At 45.9% G+C, this 23,299-nt stretch overlaps 1 long non-coding RNA gene across 2 annotated transcripts; it reads left to right on the top strand.

Moving 5' to 3' along the window:
* The first annotated feature begins 485 nt into the window (after positions 1-485).
* Positions 486-21,324, top strand: LOC125170311 (uncharacterized). 2 transcript variants are annotated; one of them, XR_007153972.1, is made up of 3 exons: positions 486-627; positions 17,689-17,750; positions 20,729-21,324. It is a non-coding gene; the product is annotated as an uncharacterized LOC125170311 (long non-coding RNA). The 2 variants fall into 2 exon arrangements; XR_007153970.1 differs by lacking the exons at positions 17,689-17,750; positions 20,729-21,324 and adding an exon at positions 6,002-6,223.
* The last annotated feature ends 1,975 nt before the right edge of the window (positions 21,325-23,299 follow it).

The raw sequence follows: 23,299 nt of genomic DNA, 5'->3' as shown, positions 1-23,299 counted from the left end.
ACGGATACTCGCTGTGCCAGGTTCGGTTCTAAGCATTGCTTGTAGCGACTCACTTGGTAAGTCCTCATAAGGATCCCCCTTTACTGTGCAACTGAGGGAACTCAATTACAGGGGTCAAGTAACTCACCCAGTGGCCCAGAGCTGGGATTTGAACCAGAGCATCCTGGCTCCAGAGCCTTACTCTGAGCCACCCTGCTCTCTTCAGACCCCCGGGGAACGAGAGGTGGGCTGACAAGTTGGGAAGATGGAAAGTCTGTAACCCGTGTCTGTGGTCTCCAATGGTATTAGCACCACCCTCCCCTTAACATCTCCAGGACCCACTGCAGGGCCAGGCTCCTGGACAAGCACACCAGAGACGCTTGTCTGTAGAGTATTTGCTACGTCCCATGGCCAGCCGCTGCAGAACGGTCCCAGTGTGCCACACCCCGCATTTGCATCTAGGTGGGCAGAAAAGCACACGGTTTGCAACGGCTGGTGTCTGTCGCTGGCTGCCACCTCCTCCGCACGGCAGGGGGGCGCCTTCCTCATGACACCTGTGCTGCCGTCACAAACAGCTGTTAGTCTTGCTGTCTTCTTTCACCTCCCATCTGACTCAGATTACCCCGCACGCAGAGTGCCCCGCACACGGTAGGTGCTCAGTAAATAGACAATGCCAGGGGCGCCTGGGTGGCTCAGTCGGTTGAGCGTCCGACTTCGGCTCAGGTCATGATCTCGCGGTCCGTGAGTTTGAGCCCCGCGTCGGGCTCTGTGCTGACAGCTCAGAGCCTGGAGCCTGTTTCGGATTCTGAGTCCCCCTCTCTCTGAACCTCCCCCGTTCATGCTCTGTCTCTCTCTGTCTCAAAAATAAATTAAAAAAAGAAAAGAAAATGCCAGAAGAAGAGAATTTCGGACCACAGTGCAGAACCGTTCGGGACGCGGTGCTCCTGCCCCCTGTAAGCCCGGGAGCTGCGCCCGGTGAAGGGCTGACGTTCTCCCTTAAAGAGAACCCCCTTAAAGTGCGATGGCAAATTTAAACATTAGAGCATGAGGAATATTTTTATTACTACCCCTTGCCAAATGGAACTCGATATAAAAATTGATAGGAAGCAAAAGGAATGAATAAAAATAGAAAAGAAATCACCGAGCTTTGAAAGGAAGTACATAAGATGAAAATGGAATTAAATCTACCTTGACTAAAGGAGATTACATAAAAATGAAGAAATCGACAGTAAATTAACAGGTAGCACATCTACACTCTGTCTTGAGGGAATAACAGGAGATATTTTTATTATCTCCATGCAGAAGTTCGGTAGGTCCCCCCCCCCCCCCCCCCACACACACACAATGGCTCCTGAAATGAGAGGTTTCATTTTATATAGAAACAAGTGTTGTGCTTTGCCCGACTGCCGGGGAGTCTGAGATGTGTTTCTGTCTCAACCTCCCTGGATTTTCTTGGATGAAATTTTGTGTGAAGCTGACAGCGATTGCCTAGGGGTTGGAGTGTGTGTGCACATGTGTACGTGTGGGTGTGTGTGTTGTTTGGGGTTGTGGGAGAGGAAACATTTCAGAGTCGAAACCCTCAGAAGTCTGATATGGCAGCTGCAGAATCTAATGAGGAAGCGGAAGACCGGGTCCCTTCTCAGAAGCTTACAATAGCTTCTGTCGGGTAAGTCGCCTCATCTCTGGGTCTCAGTTTCACTAATTATAAAATGAAGATGCTAATTGCTACTTTCCCAATCTCATTTACGAAGATCAAATGAGATAATGGACGTGAAAGTACTTTGAAGAGTCGAAATACGAGGCTAATGCAAGGAATTATTTTATAATTTCATCTCAGTAATAAAATTATTGTAAGTGCAATTTCTAAGACAGCAAAGGTTTATTTTGAAAAAGTAGAGGAATAGAAGTACGTAGTAATGGCTTATATTTATAAATTATCCTGTAATTTGAAAACGCCACAATCCGCATTCACCTACCAGGTTCACCCAATAGTCCTGTGAGGGAAGCAGCTCTTTGGACAGATGGAGAGAGGCAGAGTAAATTGCACCAAGTGCCCCGGCTCTTGAGCGGTGGAACCAGCCCTAGATACTCACATGCTGCTCCATGAACAGCAGCATGTGAGGTACTCTCACAGCTGATCCAATAGCTGCCATCTTGAAGTCGTTGCCATTCTTCCTATGTGTGTGAATAACATTTTTGGATTAATAAAGACACAAAAAAGTGGATGGTTCCATGCTTTCCTTCCAGTGCTTTCTTCTGGACATCTCTCTCTCTCTCTCTCTTTTTGACATTTGGTGACATTTTTCAATAAATATGTACCATACAGGAGCCCAAGATGGCTGCGTGGTGAAAAGGTCATTGCCTTGGTCTTCAGGAGACTTCTGATCTAGAGGGGAGGAAGGACATATAAACGGGCTGGTGCACCAGGTGACAGATGTTACAACGAGTCAAGATGACTTCTGGGTGCCTGCCCTAATTCTGTGCGGGCCATAGGGGGCCTCCAGAGACGAGTGGTGCCTTGGATGAGACTTGAGGAGGGCAGTAGCCGGGCAGGTCAAGGAGGAAAAAGCGTCAGGCAGAGGCAGTTTCAAAAGCCTGCAAGGAGAAGCAGGATATTTGGGAGAGAAAGTATTTGAGAAAGGCTGAGTGTAAAGTGTGGATTTAGGGGAAGGAAGGGGGGGGGGGTGGTGAGAGGTGAAGCTGAGACACAAGCCGGGGTGTTGAGATCTTGATCAGTTTGGTCAGGAGAGTGACAGACTATTCCGGAAGTGTGCAGAGAATGGTATGGACAGGATTCAGTGAGGAAACAAGGAGATAAGAACAAACAAAACAAGAAAGGATAAGGGCCTGAACTAGAGTGAAGGCATGGAATGGAGGACATTTGAGAGAGATTGAACCTGTTGGAGAAAGAACGAGAAGTCTTTCAAGGACTTCTCTTGAAAGAGAAGTCGAGGATGACACCCAGGTCTGCAGTCAACACAGGCGGACGGTTCATGTATTTGAAGACATCTCAGCAATGGATTGGCTTTTTCACGAAATGTTATGATTGCCTGGAGCTACAACCCCCCAGAGGCCACTTTATTTTACTTCCGTCCAAACTACTGAGCAAAACATACGAGTGGGAGCGTGATTGCCTCTGCCTTCCCTCTTTTCCTCCTAGGGAGACAAATCCACTGCTCTCTCTCCTTTCCCATCTACCCTTTTCTCCTCCCTGACGTCCCCCCCAGTTCTTAAGCTGTAGGAATTTAAGCCAACCCGTCATGGACTACTTCTATTTATATTTGGAAGAGGATTTTCACACACAAAAAAAATCTGAAGAGAAACGAAAACGTGTGCATGCAAAGACTGGTCGTGAATGTTCATGGAGCCGTATTATTCAGATCTCGAGACAGTGCAAATGTCCATCGACGGGTGAGCGGAGAAGTAAAACACAGTGTATTTTTGCCGTAAAAAGGACTGAACCCCTGAAACATCCACGACACGGATAAACCTCAGAAACAGTCTGCTAAGGGACAGAGGCGAGGTGCAAATGACCACATATGATATGATTCTATCTACATAAAACGTCCAGAAAAGGCAAATCTATAGAGACAGAAAGTAGGTTAGTGGTTGCCTGGGGCTGGGGGTGGGGAGAGATTGCAAATGAGGGATCTTTTTGAGGGTGCTGGGAATATTCTAATGCTGGAATGTAGTGATGGGTGCACAACTCTTAATTTACTAAAAGAATCAGTAAATGTCAATTATTCTTTTTTTTTAATTTTTTTTTCAACGTTTTTTATTTATTTTTGGGACAGAGAGAGACAGAGCATGAACGGGGGAGGGGCAGAGAGAGAGGGAGACACAGAATCGGAAACAGGCTCCAGGCTCCGAGCCATCAGCCCAGAGCCCGACGCGGGGCTCGAACTCACGGACCGCGAGATCGTGACCTGGCTGAAGTCGGACGCTTAACCGACTGTGCCACCCAGGCGCCCCTCAATTATTCTTAAATAAATCTGTAAAAAAAAAAACAGTGGTGGGGGAGGGGGTGACTCAAGGAAATGAATGATAGTGTACATGTGCACTTGAAAGGGCCAGCTGTTGGAGAGGAGGCCTGGGTCTTAAATTAGATTTTCTCACAGGTGTGAAGGTGGAAGGAAGCCAGAGTCTAGGCCAGCTAAGGAGTGCTTCAAGGAGCAGTTAGTCTCTCAGGGTGTGACAAACTCTGCTCCCATACCTGAAGGACCGCGGAACAGAAGGTTTGTCCTAACATGGGCAGCGATCAGTGGATGTCCGTGAAAGGGTAGTCAGGCAGGCTGAGGGACTGGGCTGTGCAACCTCAAGGTGCCTCATTCTGGACTGGACTCCAGAGGAGTTTTTAGACTTTGGGGATGGCTACTGTCAAGGACAAGGGCACAACCCTGCCCCCAGGTTTCCAAAACCAGACTAGCTGAAGAAGAGGGAGAAAACAGGCCATAAGCATTGGAGCATCGGGGAAGGATGGGACTCAGAAAGACCATCAGAACAGGTGTTCAGAGTCAGGGCGTTTGAAGATCCAGACGAGTCACAAGGCCGTAGTGGAGGGCTGTGGTCTGTCCACCATCAGGTGGACACCAATGATCAGAATTGGGACGCAAGGGCCTAGGTGGACAGCGGTGACCACACTGAGCTCAGACTGAGGCTAGTGAGCACACTTAATACCCCTGCCTCAGGTCAGGGACAGGTTAGGGACTCCAAATGCTCACTTTTTCCACTCTTACATGGAATTCAAAATACAACAACACTGAACCTGATCATAAATGTGTGGAGGTCTGACGAAATTCTGATTTTCCTTATGATGACCACATCAGTACTTTTTAAGAAAAAAATCAGCATTGTTTGTGACCATTCTCCAGTTTCTGGCTTCTTCCTACTCTGCTCTCTTCATCCTCTTCCTCATTACATTTCATCACTTTCTTTTTTAAAAAAAAATTGTTTTAATGTTTATTCTTGAAACAGAGAGAGACACAGAGTGTGAGTGGGGGAGGGACGGAGAGAGAGGGAGACACAGAATCCGAAACAGGCTCCAGGCTCCGAGCTGTCAGCACAGAGCCCGACGCGGGGCCCGAGCCCACGGACCGCGAGATCGTGACCTGAGCCGAAGTCGGACGCTTCACCGACTGAGCCACCCGGGCGCCTCTCACTTCATCACTTTCTAATATACTATATAATGTGTTTATCTGTTTTGTTTGTTGTCTGTCACTAAAATTTAATGGTATAAACTCACTGCCGTGCTTCTAGGGCCGAGAACAGTGCCTGACGAAGTGGTGCTCCTTAAGTACTTACTGAGTGAATGAATCAACCATAAAACTCCCCATTTTTTTCTCCTCTGCCTTGCAGATGCTTTGAGAATAGTTTAGGCTACAAGTTGGGTAACTTGGCACTGCCTCAGGTCACAATATGTCCTGAGAACTGATAGCCGGGCCCTTCTGAGCCCGGAGTGAAAGATCTAGTGAGTGCTGGCAGAGGGTGGAGTGGAGAGGGGCTGCAGAGGCCAGGAAGTACTGATGATGGGATCTCAGTACCTGAGGCCGGCTGGTGGGGGGCTATTTATGCGGGGCGTTGTCCCGGCCTTTTCAAATGGCACCAGCAGGGGTTCCATTGTTGTCACTGGCAACCCAGACAGGTTCCCACCTTTGGCTGAGGAGCCTAGGGATGTCAGCAGGAGCTGTCTGCAAGGAGGGCAGTGAACATCTGGCCAGAGTTCCTCTGGGTTCCATCCTTCCCATTTTAGACAATCAGGAAAAAAAAAAAAAAAGGAAGGTAGACATATGGTAAGACACAGTTGCTCTGCTAGGGTCTTTAAAGAAAGAGGACAGTCTGATTCAGTGGGAGCCTCAGGATAATTTTGACAGGCTCAGCGGAGCACTGGCTTCTGTTACATGCGTCACGTTATCTATCCCAGACGGTCCCTACCCAAGTTTTTGTAACATTGCTCACATTTCAGATGTTCTAATAAGTCTTTGAAGTTTAGCAGTGATTGATTCCTATTTTTTTTTTCTTTTAGTCGAATTAAGAACATGAGTGATTTTGTATTATGGGAGGAAAGGTTCACTTGTTGGCGAACGAGGATGCATTTTGGAATCTCTTTGGGCACCAAGGATTAAGTCATATATCTTCAGTAGGCAGACGCCTTGACGTTTGACGAACATCTTTGGTTCAGAAGTAATTGTTTAATCTTCTCCAAATGTCTCGATAACATTTTTGTTGAAGTAAACTTTTCATTGAAGTATATCTCTGCTCATTCAGAGAGGAACACAAATGCAAAGAATTTTCCTGAAGTGAACACATTCGTGTTACAGTGTCTGGACCAAGAAACAAAAAGACCAGCTCACTGAAAGCCCCCTGGAAATCCCTTCCAGTCACCATCCCCCTCTGTCCCCCCCGCCCCCCATCGTGGATCACTACCATGATGGTAGTTTGCCTGCTTGAGAATTGCTAGAGGAATACAGGCATACGGTATGCATTCTTTTGTACCTGGACTCTTGCTCAACAATTTATTTGTAAAGTCAAAGTTCTGGACCTGATAGCGTGGGAGGCAGAGGAGAAGAAAGGGCAGACAGTCTGGTCTAAAGGCTGGTAGACCTGGGATCAGGCAGACGGTGGCCTCGGGCAGAAACAAACAATGAAAGGAGAACCCAGATTTGCATGAACACTATCCCCATTCTACTCCTCCGATGCCACCAACTCCTCCAGTGCCATTTTGATTATATTTGAAGGGACACCTGAGAGGACTCCCTGAAGGAGTGATTACAAGTGTGGACAGGCAAGGGGAGACATCAAGGATGATCCTTTAGGTCCCACTTGGAAACCGGGTTGCTGCTAATTACTGAGCTGGGGGAGACACACATTTGGGGGGAATGTTAATCAGCTGTCTTGTTTTGGCTAAGATAGGTTTTGAGATACTTCTTAAAATCTAAGTGGCTCTGGAGCTGGGTGGGAGCGGGGGGGAGCAGTCAAAGTTTGAGTTGCAAATTTAGGGATCATCAGAATGAGGATGATTTTTAACTCTATGGGCGGTCAGGGGGCAGTGTTGATATCACCTGGGGAGAGACAGAAGAATGGAGTGAACGGCAACATGGTGCCTCAGGATGAAATCCTGTTTCTGTTCTTTCCCATCAGCCTTCTCCGTATACTGTGCTTGCCTTGCTAAGTGCATCCACTCAATCCCCAGACCCAAAACCTCCCCTTGACCTCCTGCCCCTTCAGTTCCTCTCCTCCCCCACCCCTTCCGATGTTTGGTATCACACAAGTCCAAACAAATGAGGAAGAGGAAATTTTCTTGAGAAAGGGGGAGGGTGGGAGAGGAGGGAGGAGGGTGGTAGGTCTGGCTATTGGAAAACTTTTTGTGACTAGAAGGAGGAAGAAAGCCTTAGTACACATACCAACTCATACTGGTGTCCATACTAATATTTTTATATTATATTAACCATGTTTTTATTATGGTGATTCATATGCACGAGTTGTTCCCAGAATTTTCTTAAAAGTTGTTCCTCCCTGTGTTCCAAGACAATTTTACTATGGTGTAAACCAAATAGTTTAACAAAATATATTTATTGGATAAATTTTCTCCTTGCCAAAAGGACTAAATTGCTTATTTATATATTTATTCTAATACTTACCAGTTCAACTGTAGTAAGGTAAATATTTCCTGGGCCAATGTGTGCATGTGTGCGTGCGTGTGTGTGTGTGTGTGTGTGTGTAACTTAAGGAATCATAAGTAGACTCCTACATTGTGTAAGCAGTGGTATTTGGGAATAGAAAAAGAATCCTTTCAGATTAGACTTCCTCTTCATTGTTTAAGTGTTGGCATCCATTGCTGGTTGAGTACTTATTTTTCAACCAGGGATAGGATGCTGGAATGAGGCCCTGGCAATCTCTGGTGACTAAACCCAAGAACAATATGTGCCTTCCCCCTCAGATATTTTTGGGGATTAATTCACTTATGTGCAACCTCTAACGGATGTAGCACTTGGGGGGAAAACAGAACCCTTCTTCATGCCTAGATTTCTCTTCTTCTCATAATTAAACCATAAAGAAAATAAAAGATGAGGTGAAATATGCATCCTTGCCTTAAGAAGACACAGAAATGCTGAGGAAATGGCACAATGGGGGGATTGACAGACTCCCTGGGAGTCCGCACCTTGGCCAGCTGCCAGTCTGCTGCTTCTCTGACTACCACCTGCCTCCCTCCTCTTTGGGTCTCCACTCGAAGCCCTGACTTGAGTCCCTGGGCTCTTTGTCATCTCTGCCCTGATGGTTATTTCTCTTTCTCTTGTATAACTAGTATTTTCACATTTCCTCAGGACAGACTGAGAAATAAGATCACATTAAAAAAAGAAATTCTATATTGTGCTAGCAAAATCAGAAATTGACAAGTCGATGAGGGCCCAAGCAAGTTGATTCGTAAAAATGAAGTCATGGACAGTACCTTCCTTTCAGAGAGTACACATGCATGTTTTGTTTTCTTTTTTTAACATTTTTTTTAACACTAATTTATTATTGAGAGACAGAGAGCATGAGCAGAGAAGGGGCAGAGAGAGAGAGAGACACAGAATCTGAAGCGGGCTCCAGGCTGAGCTGTCAGCACAGACCCCGACACGGGGCTCGAACCCACGAACCACGAGATCATGACCTGAGCTGAAGTCGGACGCTCAACCGACTGTCACCCAGGCGCCCCAACGCATGCATGTTTTTAACCTTTGAGACTCTGTGGGGACCCAAAGACATAGGATAGGTGGATATAAGATAAGTTTACTCACAGATGGGGACCAAGTGATGCTCCACAGAATGAGAGGTCTAATGAGCTCTAGGAGTCACATACCGTAAAACATGTCTCCCACTTGCTCTGTGACTAAAATTTCTACTTGAGAACAATATTGGTAATGCCTTACACTTTATCAGTGTCGTGAATCCTCCTGTTGTGAATATATTGTGAAGCTTTGCATTTGTACACGCCTGTCTGGTTCCTTGCTGCTTATGAAGGGCCTTCCTTATGTGGCCCTCACTGAGCTAAAGAATGGTGTGCCCTGTCCTCCCTGGTTCTCAGAACCACCCTAGAAAGGGGGCACGGTTTAACCGATGCCCATTTCACAGATCAGGCAACTGAGGTTCAGAAAGAACTTGTCTAAGTCAGGCCTCTTCCATGTGGTGGGGCCAGGAGTTCTGACTCATGCCTCTGGACCCTCCTTGCCTTCTAACCCAGCCAGGAGCTGGCAGTTTTAGCCATTTGTTGAGGACACGGATGTATGGTTGCCAGGGAGCCCTGGCTTGTTCATCAGACTAGCTTTATTAGAGGACCACACCCTCAGAAGGTGCGAGAAGCTGGATGGGAAATAGAAGGGCAACCATGGCAGGCAGGGAGGGAGGAGGAACGGAAGGCCAGATTCACGTCCTGGGTCACCACGATGTACCCAGGACCTCCCTGCACATAGATGAGAGTGAGGAGGAAAGAAAAATGGTATACTTTTGCCGGAATAGGCATCCTTCTTTCAGTCAAGGTGACAGGCATTGTACAGGGGTCCTCTTAGACCTGGGGAAAGCCACAGCCCTTCAGCCTTCTGTGGTTTCAGTCCTCAGTCTGCCTAGAACAGAGGCTGACCTCCTTCACTGTTGCTGGGGAGCACCGTCCGCCAGGGTGTGGGAGCCGCACATCAGCAAAGACCCCAGCAGAGGGACCCGTCACCGGCTCAGCTCTGGTCTGATCTTAACTGATCCGCAGCTACCTCTCTGTCAGACCCTCAAATGTGGGAGGAGGGGGCCCCCGCGTCCCCTTTGCCCATCCTTCTGTCTCCTTTGGGGCTCCAGTGTCCGTGATCTCTGATGCTGGCCCCTGTGAATCTGCCCGTAACACCTTTGCACTACAGAGCAGAGAATAGCTTTGCGCTATGTCCTGTTCAAAGGTCCATTTTCTCCCTTTCTTTTTCCTTTTTTCCTTTTCTTTTCCTCTCCTTTCTTCCTTCCTTCCTTCCTTCCTTCCTTCCTTCCTTTCTTCTTTATTTCTTTCTTCTTTCTTTCTTTCTTTCTTTCTTTCTTTCTTCCTTTTTTCTTTCTTTCTCCCTCCCTCCCTCCCTCTCTCCCTCTTTCTCTTTCTTTCCTGCACATTTTCTCCATTATAAGATCCACTACTATGTAAGCCACATGGAAGAACCCTTGCTTTCTCACACAGACCATCGCTTCCATATACTCTGGTAGGCAATAAAATTTGAATCTCCAAATAAGGGATTTCCCATAACTGCTGCATTTCTAAAGGTTTCTCTTTGTTGTGGATTTTGTGGTATCTATTGCAATGTGTGCGAGGGAGTGGTTTTGTTGCCTGGGTCACGCGTAGATCCGTCTGCGTGATCAAAGGCTTCCTCACATTTACTGCGTGTGTGTGATGATCTGCCCTATGGTTACTGGCGTTGCCATCCTCTTCAAGAAATAAGCTATTGCTCTGCCATCTAGTCCCTCGTGTTGAGGGTGTGGCTTGTAAGTGACCATTTCCCTCATTCACGCTTTTAAATGGATTCTCTGTCCTGAGATTTCTCTGATTTCCAATAAGGTACAGTTTCTGCCTAAAAGGTTTTCCACAGTGATTACATTTAAAGGGCGTCTCCCCAGCTTTTGTTTTTTTGATGTTGAGTAAGGACTGAGTTCGTGTACAAACTTTCCGGCACTCGTGACACACAGAGGTATGTATTTTCACATGCATTTTACGATGGGATTTTTCTGGCGTGAGTTTCCACACTCACTGCGTAAGTAAGATTTCCTCACTTTTCCAAATTTTGAAACAGCAGTGTTATTCGCAATCGCCAAAAGGTGGAAACAACCCTAACGTGCACTGATGGATGAATGGATGAGCAAAATGTGGTATGTACCTCAGCCCTAAAAAGGAAGGAAATTCTGACACGTGCTACAACGGGGTCGAACCTTGAAGATATCATGTTAAGCTAAATGAGCCACACACCAAAGGACGAATACTGTATGATTCCACTAACGTGAGCTTCCTACCACAGTCAAACTCGTAGAGACAGAAAGAGGAATGGTGGTTGGCAGGGGCTGGAAGGTGGGAGGAATGGGGAGTTACTGTTCAACGGGAACAGAAGTTCAGCCTGGGATGATTCAAAAGTTCCGGAGATGGATAGTCACGACAATTGTTCACCAAGGTGAATATACTTAATGCCACTGAGCTGTACGCTTGAAAATGGTAGGGGCGCCTGGGTGGCTCAGCCGGTTAAGCGTCTGCCTTCCGCTCAGGTCATGATCTCACAGTTCGTGAGTTCGAGCCCCACGTCGGGTTCTGTGCTGACAGCTCAGAGCCTGGAGCCTGCTTCGGATTCTGTGTCTCCCTCTCTCTCTCTCTGTCCCTCCCTGCTCACACTCTGCCTCTCTCTCAAAAATAAATAAACATTAAAGAAAAAATTTTTTTAAATCGTTGAGGTGGTAAATTTTATTATATGTAGTTTACCACAATTTAAACAAAGAGTACAAGAGTTTTATAGGATCCTTCTTTCAAAATGCTGGGATTTTTCTCTAATATCGTTTTTTTTATAGACTCTTTCTCTGGTGGGGTTTTCCTTCTCTTCCCCCTCTGCCGTCTTTTAGAGCAACCCCTGTCTTCAAGGGATCCTCCAGAGGGTGCACATCACCTCTGCACACATTCTGAAGCCGACAACCCCTTGGTCTCAGTGTCGTCGGCCCACTCAGCAGACAGAAAATGCTAGCTCTGTCAGTCTTAGGGACTCTCAGTTCCCTCAGTCAGTCTTAGGAACTCCCTCTTAGCTCTGTGAGAAAACAGGACTCTGGGTTCTTGCAATTTAGAAATCTCAGCTTCTCTGAAAGGTGAAGAGGCCGGGGAATCTCGGGTTTTGCTATTCTCCAGCCTCTCAAGATACAACCTTTCCTCTCACATCCTCAAACTTTAAGGGATCCCCACACAATTCATGTTCACTGCAGTGGCCAGGTCCCAGAATTCCCAGAACAAGAGCCTGCTGTAGCCTGGCAGAGCGAATGGTGGCTATTACTGGAAATCCTGGACTTTCCCCGAAGCCTGGGGGATCAGGTGCAGCAATTTACCTGAGTCCTAACATAACCTGCGGGCTCTGGGACTGGAGTGAGCCCGGGTGCCCTGCAAAGCTCCACTCCATGCCAGTTGCACTTTGAGAAGGGATCAAGTTCTAACGGAGGCATTTCAAGCTGGAACCAGCAGGTGGGGTTGTATTTCTTCTGGTAGCAGCGCCACTGAATTTTACCTATTGCCACCTGCGTGTTGGTGCCTGCTCCAGAAGTCACAGATGCTAACTAAGCCAGAGCTAGTCATGAGACTTGAGTCTGAGCCCCTGGTCTGTCCCTAACTATCAGGCCTCAGGGGTGTCATTTAACCTCATGGATCTGCTGGGGCTACACGCTGTCCACCTGCCTAATGGGGCTGCTGGGAAGATAAAGAGCTATTTCGGGAAAAATGGGGAAATCTGTAGAGCTAAGCTTTATAGGGGTGTGTGTGCAAATCGGGAGCTTTTTGTAATGCTGCCCATATTGTATCTGAATCATTTTTAGCTCTTATAGCTGGGCCACATACTGGCTGGTAAGATTTACGAGAAAATGTAGCGAGGCGTGGCTGGAGATGGAAAATAGGATGGGAAGGCTAGGGCACAGTGTGTCCTTTGGGTCAGATTAATGGAGATAATTTCATAATGTGTTTCGGTGACTTCTTAGGACAACACGAAAACAACATCAATGGCTCTGCACCTTGGTTCCGGGCGGATATACAGGGGCCAGGAAAGCGGTTGGGGGAAAATGGTCTCACAAAGGTCCAGCCAGGGCGCTGCTGGTCTTCTCCCTACAGATGGCCCTGGTGGGCCAAATGCCTGGCTGTAAAACCCCGTGTGGGAACAGGATGAAGAACTAATGAGAGGGGGAGTCAACAGCACCCTGTGTTACTTTCCCATTGCTGCTGTAACAAATTGCAACAAATTCCGTGACTTACAACAACGTAAATTTGTCCTCTTACAGTTCTGGAGGTCAGAAGTCCTAAGCTGGTTTCACTGGGCCAAAGTCAAGGCATGAGGGGAGAATCTGGAGGCGCCGAGGGGAGAATCTGTTTCCTTGCCCGTCCAGTTTGTGGTGGCCGCCTGGATTCCTTGGCCTGTGGCTCCTTCCTTCATCTTCAAAGTGCATGGCTCCAATCTCTGCTTCCTCATCTCATTGGCTTTGCCTTTGACTCCCCGCTCCTGCCTCCCCCTTATAAGGATATTGTGATGACGTCGGGCCCATTCAGATAATCCAGGATAATCTCCCTATCTCAGGGTTCGGAATTTAATCACATCTGTGAAGTCCCATTTGCCAAGGAAGGCAAGATTCACAGCTTCTAGGGATTAGGATGTGGACATATTTGGGATTATCTTCTGTTATTCTGCCTACCCACCCCCTCTTTAATCATTAGTAGAAGAGTGAGAGAAAAAAGCTGACTATGGATTAAGAACAGAATGGAGTCCCCAAGACATTTTACGCTAAATTGGCTTAAGACCAATTCACTGCATTTCAATTTCCCAATGACCAATTTATCTAACTTTTAAATTTTATTGCTATTCAAAAGATTGTCTTTTTTAATTTTTTTTTAAGTTTATTTATGTATTTTGAGAGAGAGAGAGACCGAACATGAGCATAAGCCAAAGAGGGGCAGAGACCAAGAAAGAGAATCCCAAGCAGGCTCTGTGCTGTCAGTACAGAGCCCAACACAGGGGCTCGATCTCTGTGAAATCATGACCTGAGCCAAGATCAGGAGTTGAATGCCCACCCACTGAGCCACCCACATGCCCCCAAAAGATTGTCTTTTTTAATGATTTGAATGTCATTTTTCTATTCTTCAATGCTTAGTATTCTTTGCCAATTCCTCAAATAGCACATGAATGTTAATTTTGAACTTCCAGCAATTAAAACGTAATTATGTTACATTAAGTCAAATTAGATTAAAACCGTAAAGGCTTAAGATAAAGGGATGAAGGTTTAGCTGGGGATTTTCGGGAAGAAACTGCAGATACAGTTGTATTTAAATTTAAACTTAAAATTTAAATTTGAGAGCACCTGCAAAAAAAAATGAGCAGTAGTCCAAACTACCCTACAAAAAAAATGATGGCATTTCAAATTTCTAAGAAGAATCAATTGAGACAAAACAAACCAAGGCAGCAGAAAGGAAGTGAGGCAGCCCAGAAGATTGTATCATAATGATTTCTATGACCAGTGCCTCAACTTTGATATTCACTGACTGTAAACACAAAATACAAAATCCTAAAACGCTGGAGAGATTGGTAAGGTGAGAAATAAACTGCAAGCTACAGGAACAATCACATCACACAGTAGACTTGAATTATTAAATTGTTGGAGAAGTTGGGTTGACAACATACTTGAGAAATTGGCAGAATCATCACAAAACTGCTGAAATGTTTGCAAAACCAAAATGGCATGAAAGAAATCAGTACAAACTGAAAAATTCTTGCAGGAAGCAAGCACTGATATTTCGGTTATGGGATGATTTCTGAATTTGAAATACAGTTCAAAAACACTTGACGATTTCTTTAAATGCCTCTTTGATGACAGAATGAAACCTTGTCAATAAAAACTACAGAAATCCTCCTAAACTACTAAAACTGTTCCATTGGAGACAAATTAATTTCCTACGACGGTTTATCAATAATTAAGAGAAGCAAGTTTTGTTTTTGTTTTTGTTTTGTAGAAAGGTACATTTGATGAACTGATGATTTTACAAATTATTTTTTGGCAGACTAAGCTTCCAGTAATTTGAGTAACCCACCCTGTTTCCCTTGGTGAGTGGGGTTTCTAGGCAGTGGGTGGGGGGAACCAGTAGGGGAGGCCAGAACTGCTCTGAATTCTCTCTTCTCACTTCCTGGGTCTTGCTTCTGGTGCCTGAGTTGACTGGGGGCTTTTCCACTTCCAAGGTCTGGTCCTCTCCTGCCAGTAAATGTCTCCCTCCATGGTACCCGGACCATCACATGCTTCTATCACATCTCTAACACTTGATTACTCTTGTTATTTACATGTCTGTGTCCTTCAACCAGACCTTGAAGCTCTTGGGCTATGGCAATATCTCATCCGACATTTCCTTTCTGGTCCCAAACCTTGTGCCTAGCATATTGTAAGTGCTTAAAGAGTGATTATTGGGGCGCCTGGGTGGCTCAGTCGGTTAAGCATCCGACTTCAGCTCAGGTCACAATCTCGTGGTCCATGAGTTCGAGCCCGGCATCGGGCTCTGGGCTGATGGCTCAGAGCCTGGAGCCTACTTCTGATTCTGTGTCTCCCTCTCTCTCTGCCCCTCCCCCGTTCATGCTCTGTCTCTCTCTGTCTCAAAAATAAATAAACGTTAAAAAAAAAGTTAAAAAAAAAAAGAGTGATTATTGAATGAATGGATAGATGGGGGAAAGACTTTTTATTTCAATAATGTGTTAGTTCTCCAGGAGTCAATTCCTAACTCCTCGCAGCTGGATTCCATGTCCCTGTCCACCTCCTCCTCACTAAAGCAGGGCAACCCTTTTCAACTATACTTTTTTTTTTTAATGTCTATTTATTTTTGAGAGACAGAGAGAGAGAGAGACAGAGTGTGAGCAAGGGAGGGGCAGAGAGAGAGGGAGACACAGATCTGAAAAGCAGTCTCCAGGCTCTGAGCCGTCAGCACAGAGCCTGATGCGGGGCTTGAACTCACGGACTGCGAGATCATGACCTGAGCAGAAGTCAGACGCTTAACCGACTAAGCCGCCCAGGTGCCCCCAACTATACTTTCTATAAACAAATACGGGCGCCCGGGTGGCTCAGTCAGTTAAGCATCTGACTCTTGATTTCAGCTCAGGTCATGATCGCACAGTGTGTGAGATCGAGTCCCTCCTAGAGCTCTGCACTGATGGTGTGGAACCTGCTTGGGATTCTTTCTCTCTCCCTCTCCCTCTGCCTGAATGCGCACTCTCTCTCTCTTTAAATAAATAAATAAACTTTAAAAACAAACAAAAGCAGGGCAGCCTTTCTCTCACGGGTGCCTCCCCCGACTCAGCAGCAGTGGGCCCTCAACATACGTCAGTCTAAACTGATTATTTAATGATCTGAAGCGAGCCTCCAAAGGTCAGAAGGAAATTCTCTGTGCGTGGTATTTCCAACACGACATTCCAAACTCTTTTTTTAATGTAGACATCTTGAAAGCTGACTTTTTCCCACTCATCTTATTATTTATTATCTTTTGACTGATAAGCAACCAACTTACTCAATAGCTTCTTCTGAATCTGCTTTGTGCTACAGTCCTAAGCAGTAACAACAGTTGTGAATAAAACAGATGCTCTCTTTCATAAATATTATATTCAGCAATTTCTTTTGTTCTAAATATTTTCTTACTAAAAGCAACTTTGTTAGAAATAGCTGTCCCTATATTTTCCACTCCTACTGTCTTTGTAACATGAGTGGGATTTCCCAGATTAATCTTTCATTTTTTTATGGCTGAAATGAACACACTACAAATTTTTAATTGCTTAGTTCACCCACGAATATTGGAAATAATTCATCATCATCAAATGAGATGTTGTCTCATTTCTCTCTTCACGGAAACAAACCGTTAATGTTAAAAATGCTTCTCTCTTCTCTTCTACATTTTTCATTTAATATTTGAAAAACGCTTGTAGTGTGAAAGAGGCATGATTTTGTCATAATAGATTCTAAAAAAGCTGCTGGTGTAAATCCCGAGTTGCATTTGGGTGAATCAACATGATGACTTCAGGTTTCTGTAAATATTTTCTGCAAAGGCCTTTGTATTTTCCCGAAGGCCTTTTCCATGAATCTTTCTTCAAGTTCCCATAAAGTGTTATGTATAGTTCTATAATGGCACTTCATGCACAGCCGTTATTATTTACTTGTTTCCCTCCTTTGCTAGATTGCATGGATCTTACCCACATTTGCATGCCCAGTGAGTGCCCCGCACACAGAAAGTGCACCACGGGCATCACGGCGTGAAGGAATGAATTCACAGAGACATTTTCATGTCTTTTAAAAATAATAATACCAATGTATTAAAAATAATAATACCAATAATACCGGTGATGGCCTGGGTACCATGGAAGGAGACATTTACTGGCAGGAAAGAACCAGACCTCTGCAGCTGATGTTCAGTGGCTACATTCTCTGTGCCGGGCATTAAGCTAATCTCACTGGATGCATTATTTCCTTTAATCGCTATTGCAGCTCTATCTGTGGTGCAGATACTCTTATTATCTCCCCCTTTTACCAGGAAGGAAACTGTTGGAGATTTAGAGAGGTTAATTAGCTTTCCAAAGGTTACACAGCAACAATGACCCAGTGGGATGCGAGCCCCCATCTGATTCACTGGAGGCTCATATTTTAACATTACTCTGGACTGCAAAGGCATTTTTCAGTTACCCATAACTTGAAACTGTTTCAGAAGGCTTCCTCTACTAGCATTCTTTTTATATAGGACACGGATGGCTGCATTCCATGGGCATCTGACCAGTGGCCTCAAAACCAAAGCCAGTCAAAGGGGAAGAACCCAGAGAAAAAAGGAAAATAGGTGGCAAAATAAAGGGGTCTATTTGGGGCACGGAAGTGGAGTTTTTACCTAACCATTGTGATGTCTGTACGTATCCATCCCTAAATGCCTGGTGATTATATCCTGATGATAAATGAGAATTCTTATCTTTTTTCTAGGTATGTTATTCCAAAGATTCAGCCGAATTAAGGACAGAGAGGAGAAAAAGCAGGCAGGGAAGGTAAGTAACCATTTACACAAGAGTGTCTCAAACTCAGTGTTGTTGACATTTTAGGCTGCGTTATGGGTTGACTTGCGTCCCCTCCCCCCAAGTCATACGTCGAAGTTCTTCTAACCCTTAGTACCTCAGAAGGCAACCTTATTTAGAGATAGGGACTTTACAGAGGTTATCAAGCTAAAATTAGGTCATTAGGGCCAACCAATCTGATATGACTGGTGGCTTACAAAAAAGGGGAAATTTAAACACAGAGATGCACACGGGGAAGACAACGTGAAGAGACACAGGAAGACGGACATCTGCGAGCCCTGGAGAGAGGCCTGGAACAGATGCTTCCCTCACACCCTTAAGAGGCGCTGACGCAGACTCCAGAACTGCGAGACAACACATTTTTGTTGTTCAAGGTGCTCATGCTGTAGTACTTGGTTCTTTCAGTCCCCGCAAACATGTGTCGATCAGATTCGTTTTTGTTGAGGGGCTGTCCCGTGCGTTGTAGGATGGTTAGCAACATCCCTGGCCTCGACCGGCTAGATGTAGTGGCACCTCTTTCCCCCAGTTGCCACAACCCCAAATGTCCCCAAACACTACCAAATAGCCCCGTGGGGCAACCGGTCTAGACTTTCTCTGGCCTTGAGGCAGACATTGCTGTCAGACATCCGAGGCAGATCCACGGCTAATTTCACAGCCATTCTGCAGGCCCTGGTGATTTCTCATGCAGAACAATATACTTAATCTGGAACATTCAACTTCGTCTCAACAGGGACCCCTCACAAATCATGCTGTAAGACCGGAAAAGGTCTCTAATCAACTGGAGATTGAGATAAGATAGAAAAACCCTGAGTCATGCTCAGGGAAAACTCCTGAAATTTGGACAGCGTTTTGTCTGAAGACCAAGGAATCTGCAGATGTCACCGTTTTGAAAGGGTGTTAGTCTTGCCATTGTACAGGAGCAATTCAAGAAGGGAAGTGATGCTTCTGGGCTTATGTGAAAACACAGACAAGTCACTGCTTCAGCGCAAAAGCTGTGGGAGAAGGATCTGAAGAGAGAGTGGAGTATTATGCAAGTATTTTAATAAACTAGCACAAAGGCTTTGACTAAGTTGCTATTTATTTACGTGTGAGTGGCTAGTTGCAGTGAATGGAGCGGAAGAACAGAAACGAACAGCAGCAGGCACGGCAGTGATGTGGCCAAATCCCTTTTGCAGCCTGTAATTCCAGAGGGATTCTAAGAGGTCCCATCTTCAGAGCTACCATAATTTACATTCTGTCCAGCGCCAACTCTTCTTCATGGCTATGCTGCAAGCTCCATTCAGGTGGCGAATTTTTTCCCAACAGGCCAATGCATCATTTGTAACAGAAAACGATTTCTCTTTTGCTAATAGTTTAAGCTTGTTGACAAAGTCTAGGTTATAAATCTGTAAGAGATCCTTTTAAGTAGGGACACCTACGAATTTAATTAACTCCGGGATTTACTTGATGGTACTGGTCTGTAATTGATCAGGCATTATTTATCTTTTTTCCCACCTTTTAGATGCGTGCTTCTTTCTCTTCTCACGCATGCAGATGCACACACGGGTATTTGTCTCTGTGCCTGTGTGTTTTATCATGAGTGACTAAAAAGACTGAGACATTCCGATCCCCTCTATCTATTTGACTGGCGAGTTCCCCAATACGACCCCCAGCTCATCACCCTATCACTTCTAGACGTGGTGGAGCGTAAGGGTCACAGAAGCAGGAGACAGATCACATGATTAGGTTTTGGCTCTTCTCCAACCTGGCTGTGTTTCCGAGCTCCTCCTTCTTCGTGTGGAATAGACGCACTGATCCCCATGTGCCCACCTTGTATGACCGTGAAAATCAGAGAGGGGCAGTCCAGATAAACACGGTTTGTAAACTGTCACATGCTTCCACATGGAAGATACTATTGTTGTGTTAATGTCCCAGTGAGTAGGGGGGTCACAGGCCTATGAAAGTAGAGTTGGGGAATTACAGACCCAAGTCTCCTAGGAGTCAGTCAAGTGCTGGAAGGAACTAGGGCACCTTGGAGACATGTCTCTCTGGCCCATCAGGGCTGGATTTAGCCTCCAGAAGTAGAAATTTATAACCCTCTACTTGGAAAGAGGATCTTTCCAAAGCTTTGAGATGCACAGTAGAGAAATTGTTAAGACACTGAGATACAAGGCAGGTGGCCCTAAGAGATACCTGTACGCCCATGTTCACTGCAGCCTTGTTCACAATAGCCAAAAGATAAAAGTGCCCTAAGTGACCATCAACAGATGAATTGGTAAATGAGACGTGACACATACATACACTAGAATATTATTCAAAAGGAAAGGAATTCTAACACTTTCTACAGCATTGGACGAACCTCGGAGACCTTAAGCTAAGCGAACTAAACCAATCACAAAAGGACGCATGTTGTATGATTCCATGTCTCCGAGGCGTCTAGAATAGCCCAGTTCATAAAACAGAAAGTAGATGTGGTTGCCAGGGGCCGCAGGTGGGGAGGTGTAAACAGGGAGGTGTCATTTAGCAGAGATAGAGTTTTAATTTTTGCAAGCTGAAAATGTTCTGGAGATTGGTTGTACAACAGGGTGAATATACTTAACATTACTAAACTGCATACTTCAAAATGGTAAAGAGTAAATTTTGCATGACGTGTGTTTTACCACAATTTAACAGAGAAATTAAGAAAAGAAGTTAAGACACCGCTGCAAAGTCAAATAGCCAGAGTTAAAATTATTTGAACTCTACCTATGACTCAATGTCTGTAAAGCTTCGCTGCACTACAGGGAAGTGAAAAAGAAAAAACAAAAAAACAAAAAAACCAACCAAAGGGGAGTGCAGTGACCCCACCCTCTCCTCTTCCTTTTCATTTTCAAAGTAGTGGAGTTCAGTATCTGGAGAGTTCTAGAACAGAACTCCTTTGAAAGGGGTGGGATCATAATATACCTCTTTCTTTTCCCTTTGTGTTATTGTAGATTTTCTTAGATTTCTGTAATGACGATGGATTACCTTTGTAAGTGGAGGCAGAAAGTACCGATCCTCTTCTAGAACAAACCATGGTGCACAAACCTCTGACATGCTTGAGTGATTACAACTTAACAACGTTCTGCTGGTGTTTCCTGTGTGCCACCAGGCCAACCCCCAGGAAGGATCTGGCCTCATCACATGGCTGCTCTCATTCTAAGGAAGAAAAAGAGACCCAGAGATGGTGAACGACTTTCCTCAAGCTCCAAACCAGTTGTACCAAGTCAGGGCTTGAAGTCAGCTCTTGCAACCTCCACCCAGTACCCTTTGCCCGGCTTCACTATTTCTCTGAATCTGAGGTGCTCGGTGTTATTGACGTCATGTTTACATCTAGGCCTGCCCCATTTACCCCCGGGGTTTCTCAGCTTCGACGCTATGGATAGTGGGGGCCAGATAATTCTTTGTGGAGGGGGGCTGCCCTCTGTATTGTAGAAAGCTTAGTAGCACCTTTGGCCTCTCTCCTCTCTTTGCCAGTAGCACCCTGGTCCCACTCATGTGACAATAAAAATGTCCCCAGATATTGCTGAATGTCCCTTGGGGGGCACAGTCATCCCGGGTTGGGAACGAGTGATTTACTTTTGGTGAAAATTCATATTCATTCAGCGGACTTCTCCTTTGGACCTTTGTCCTACCTGTTCATAGTTTACTAGAGTCTGAGAGGTTTATGTCCGAAAAAGAAAGTCCTGCACAAACCTCTGGCCTGTTCCTTGGGCTGTTCCTGCTGTGTGGCTGCTAAAGGGATCCTGGGGGGGTCAGAGTAGGAGGCTGCATGATGGCTTTGCCACCTTTGCTGCTATCCAGTTCCAGTCTCATCCTTAGCCAAGCTTCCTTGTGTCTCACCTGCTTTTCCAAGGTCTGGGCCCTGCCCACCTGGAGGCAGCCTTTGTCCATTTCTCTCCCCGTGGTGCAGGGACCTTGTCTGGATGGCCCTGGCTTCAGGAGTAGAGGGACACCCCTTGGGTAGCCCTGCGGGGGCAGGGAGCCAGCACTGCATTCACATCAGAAAACCTGCCTGTGACTCCTAGTCATCTGATGTGTCCTATCTTGTAGGATTGTTGGGAACACAAAATGAGATGATAGATATAAAGGGCTTAGTGCCATATCTGGTCAAGCCACCCTCGTCATCACTGCCACAAAGCCACTTGACCTTTCAGGCCAACATCCTCATCTGAAAAAGGAAGGGATTGGGTTGGGTTAACTTCTAAGGTTTTCTTCAGCGTCAGCTTCCAAAGACTATTTGGTTGCTTCAACTGTAAGACGGAGCAGTTATAACTCCTTACGAGGTTGTGGCACAAATAACATACTATGGGAAACACTTTGCCAACTGTAGTCACGTCATCATGCGGTGGATTTGGCCGGTTGGGTGGAAGGACCGTGGTCAGGCGGGACGGACACCAGGTCATGGGGCTGCTGAGCCTCAGGGCCCACGCTCAGGCTGTTCAGGCCAGTGGTGAATGAACCTCATCTCCCCCCACCCCTGCCAGTCTCTCTGTGGCTCTGCATATGTGGGCAGCCTCCTGGAACCTCTAGAGCCATGGGAAGTCAAAACGAACTACCAAGATGGAAAAGAACCGAGGAAACGCTTCTCGGTCATTCCTCGACAGAGAACTCGTTTTCCCATTTTCAGAGGGCTGAGGGGGGCCAAAGTGGAGGCGATATGTTCCTGGAGGTGATGAGAGGTTGCCCAGTCAACCGGGAGAGGCCAAATTCTCAGCAAGAGAATGCAGAGATCTGAGTGAAGCAGAGAAGACGCCCAACAGCTCCGACAAATCCTTACAGAAGAATGCTGTTCCGATTGATCATATTCTGGCTCTAATGGCCATCAACCAGGCGGCACCAGTGAAGTCTTTTAGTTTTTATGAGAACAGTAGTACCGCGATTCCTTCTAATAGTACCGGTAAGGGTACCACTTGTAGTGTGGTACTTGCGTCAGTGGTACTGGTAATGGTGATGATATTGATGATAATGGTGATGATGGTGATAGTGAAGATGATGATGACGATAGACTCCACCAGCAGCTGTTTTCAGGGCTTTACGTATGTTACCATTTGAATCCTAGTAAGAGGATTTAGGGGTTTCGGTATTAGCGCTCCCAGTTTATAGAACACACAGCCAAAGCCCAAAGGGGTTAAACAACGGGCCTCAGTTGTCTGGTGCAGACCAATGGAGTTTATCTTGAAGCCTTCAGCAGGCGTTGGACGAGAAAGGTTACTACCATCTCCCACGTGACATTGACCTTGTGTGGAGCTGCCACCTGTGCTGGGTAGGCCTTCCTTCTCCTCCAGTCTCCTTTTGGGACTTGGGCTTCCAACATTTAGAACTATATTTATATAGATTGCTACGTTTTGGCAATATGAATGTAACTCGATTCTGGCACCGGAAGCATATTTCGCCGCGATCAGTCTATTTTCACGAAACCTTTAGTAATGTAGAGGACTGCAAAAACCAGTTGAAGCAGGCATCGTGGACCTAGGCATCTAAACAGGGTCGACTTACGAGCGCTGGCATCCGGGGCCAGACAG

This window comes from Prionailurus viverrinus, chromosome B4, assembly GCF_022837055.1.
Source record: "Prionailurus viverrinus isolate Anna chromosome B4, UM_Priviv_1.0, whole genome shotgun sequence".
Classification (NCBI taxonomy): Eukaryota; Metazoa; Chordata; class Mammalia; order Carnivora; family Felidae; genus Prionailurus; species Prionailurus viverrinus.
Note: the sequence above shows the minus strand (reverse complement) of the source record. Positions and strands in the feature narration are given on the sequence as shown.